Source organism: Apium graveolens, unplaced genomic scaffold (assembly GCF_009905375.1).
Source record: "Apium graveolens cultivar Ventura unplaced genomic scaffold, ASM990537v1 ctg7825, whole genome shotgun sequence".
Classification (NCBI taxonomy): domain Eukaryota; kingdom Viridiplantae; phylum Streptophyta; class Magnoliopsida; order Apiales; family Apiaceae; genus Apium; species Apium graveolens.
The window spans coordinates 59,941-63,143 of NW_027420662.1; the positions used below are offsets into that span (position 1 = coordinate 59,941).

General features: G+C 40.3%; 1 non-coding gene across 1 annotated transcript; it reads left to right on the forward strand.

The window, feature by feature from the left end:
* Nucleotides 1–2,862: 2,862 nt before the first annotated feature.
* Nucleotides 2,863–2,969, forward strand: LOC141704429 (small nucleolar RNA R71). Its single transcript, XR_012567955.1, has one exon. It is a non-coding gene; the product is annotated as a small nucleolar RNA R71 (small nucleolar RNA).
* Nucleotides 2,970–3,203: the final 234 nt, after the last annotated feature.

Genomic DNA, 3,203 nt, shown 5'->3' on the forward strand with positions numbered 1-3,203 from the left:
GCATACTTTTTTTCTTTTTTTTTCTTTTTTTTCTTTTCCGAATGAGTGTGTTTCGCTCCATCTCATTCAACCCTAGACTACTCATAAAATTTGAGTCGGCTACTAGCCATTTGACACCTAGCCTTACAACAACTAGCAATGAAATCCAAGCTTTTCTCTAGTTTAAAAATCAGTGTTTTTTGTCATTACGAGAATACCAATAATTCTAAATATAAACAAGTGATTAAATCTCAACAAATAAACAAGTATGATCATGATCTAGATCAAAAGCAACCCTATAAGACTTTGTGAAAATATTTATTTCTGGCATGCAAATCAATTCATTAGGACTTAAACATCCCTCTATTCGTCATCACTACACTCAAATCAACATCAACTTATCAAATATCATAGTTCATCTTGAGGTATCATGCTAAATATGCAAGCAAATGCAACTATATGAAATCACATAAAAACGAACAAATATGTCCTAAATGAATAAATCATGCAAAAATATGAATGAACTACTACTAAACATGTCATATGAATCTATATGAATCTATATGGACACACACACTACTAATCCTTACATTATCACCCCCAAACTTAAAATTTTCAATGTCCTCATTGAAGGTAATAAGGATTTTAGGCATACCTAGTTAGCGGGAGAGTCACCCTCGTCGGGTGGAGGATCAGGTGGCCAATCAACCTCGCCACCAGTGTCTCGGACAACAGTACCGAAAGTGTGTGTCAAATCTTCAGCAAAATAATGGTGAATGTCATGCATGGCCTTCATACGCCTAGTCACTCACCTGTACTGCTCATCACCAAGACCAAACCTATCAACTATCTGTGGCGCATGAGAAGAACCCTCTGTAGGCACTGGAAGATCCGTCCAGCCACTCTCTACATCTTAAAAAATATATCCCAACCCCTTATCATGGGGTGCACCTAAGAATGAATAACTCAAGTGATCTGGCTTTCGGTTGAGCTCAAGTGTGGGAGCTTCTTAAATAAATGGTTCAAAACACTCCTGATAAATTTTGAGCTCTGCTAACCCAAGAGAATCGAATGGCATATCCAACTTCCTCATCCATGAAGGTGCATTCAAAACCTGTAGTTGCTCTGCTCCTTCCTTGTCATCAATAACTGATCTCCCCATTAAGGATCTCTCTAAGGTCTCCGACTTTGGCAATTGCTCAAGCTCTGAATTTACTACAGAGTCGACCTACTCTACTTTAAAGCACTCCTCTTTAGCTGTGGGTAAATTTATTTCCTTGAACACATTAAAAGTGACCTTTTGATCATAAACCTTCATCGAAAACTCTCCTTTTTGCACATCGATCATAGTTCGGCCTGTAGCCAAGAATGGTCTTCCCAAGATAATGGGAATCTTCTTATCTTCCTCGATATCAAGAATTATAAAGTCAGCAGGGAAGATGAGTTTATCCACCTTGACCAAGACATCCGCCATTATACCTCGTGGATAAATGATGGAACGGTCAGCTAGTTGCAATGACATGTATGTTGGTTTCGGATCAGGCAGACCAAGCTTCTTGAAGATAGATAAGGGAATCAGATTGATGCTAGCTCCTAAATCACATAAACACTTGTCGAACGACAAGTTGCCGATAGTGCAAGGAATAGTGAAGCTGCCAGGATCTTTAAGCTTCGGAGGCAACTTCTGTTGCAGCACAACACTACATTCCTCCGTTAGAGCAACGGTCTCTAAGTCATCGAGCTTCACTTTCCGAGAGAGAATACCTTTCATAAACCTCGCATAGCTAGGCATCTGTTCAAGAGCTTCGGTGAAAGGTATGTTGATATGAAGTTTCTTTAACACCTCCAAAAACTTCTTAAACTGCTTATCCAGCTTTTTCTTCTGCAACCTCTTAGGAAAAGGAGGTGGATGATAGATTTGTTTCCCCTGTATTACCCTCTGGAGGAGTATGTTCCACAGTAGTCTTCCTTGGTTCCACCTCTGCTTCCTTCTGCACTTCTTCTTTAGCCACAACTACATTTTCTGAAACTTGAGATTTTTCAGGCTCTTCGTCTTGCTGAATTTGGGGGCTTGTGACCTTTCCAGACCTTAAGGTGATGGCATTCACCTGTTCTTCAACTTCCCTCTTGCCTGGATTTGTTTCTGTATCACTAGGAAGCATTTCTGGTAGTCAATTCAATAAGGCATTAGTAATTTGTCCTATCCGGTTCTCCAGATTCTTGATAGAAACAGCCTGGCTTGGCATATAAGAGCCTGGTTTTTGCACATAAGCCTCAACTCCTCCAATTCAGATTTTTCATTCGAAGATAGACCTGCATTATGAGTTTGTTGTTGAAGTTGGAGTTGTTTTCTCAGTGCAAATTATTGCTGAAAACCAGGAGGATTGAATTGTTTTGCTCCAAACTGCTGGAACGGATGTTGCATCGCATTCTGATTGTTTCTCCATTTGAAGTTAGGATGATTCCAGTTGTCAAGATGATAAGTGTCTGGAACTGGTTACTGCGATCTCTGATAGTTGTTCACAAACTGAGCCAATTCACTAGATATAACGCATTGCTCTGTCACATACGAACCTGCACATAGCTCACAAACACTAATTATCTGTTTAACACCATAGTTAGCCAGAGAATCGATCTTTATAGACAACGCCTTTAGTTGAGTAGTGATAGTCGTAGCTGTATCCACTTCAAGAACTCCTGCTACCTTGCCCTGTCGATATCTCTGAGTTGGATACTGATATTCATTAGCAACCATCAGTTCAATTAGATCATAAGCTTCCTCATAGCTTTTCCCATAATGCTCCGCCTGCTGCTGCATCGAGCATGGGTCTAGACTGTGCTCCCAACCCATTGTAAAAACAATTGATGATAGTCCAATTAGGCATTCCATGATGAGGACACTTCCTAAGCATCTCCTTGTAGCGCTTCCAAGCTTCATATAAAGATTCTCCCGTTTGCTACGCAAATTGAGTAATAGCATTCCTGAGTGCAGTTGTCTTCGCCATATGGAAGAATTTAGTAAGAAACTTCTGAGCAAGATCTACCCAAGTAGTAATCGAACCAGCTGGTAGAGAGTGTAACCAGCTCTTAGCCTTGTCCCTCAGAGAGAATGGGAACAGTCTCAAATTCACAACATCTTCAGAAACACCGTTGAACTTGAAGGTATCGCAGATCTCAATGAAATTCCTAATGTGCATATTGGGATCTTCCGTTGAAGAACCCCC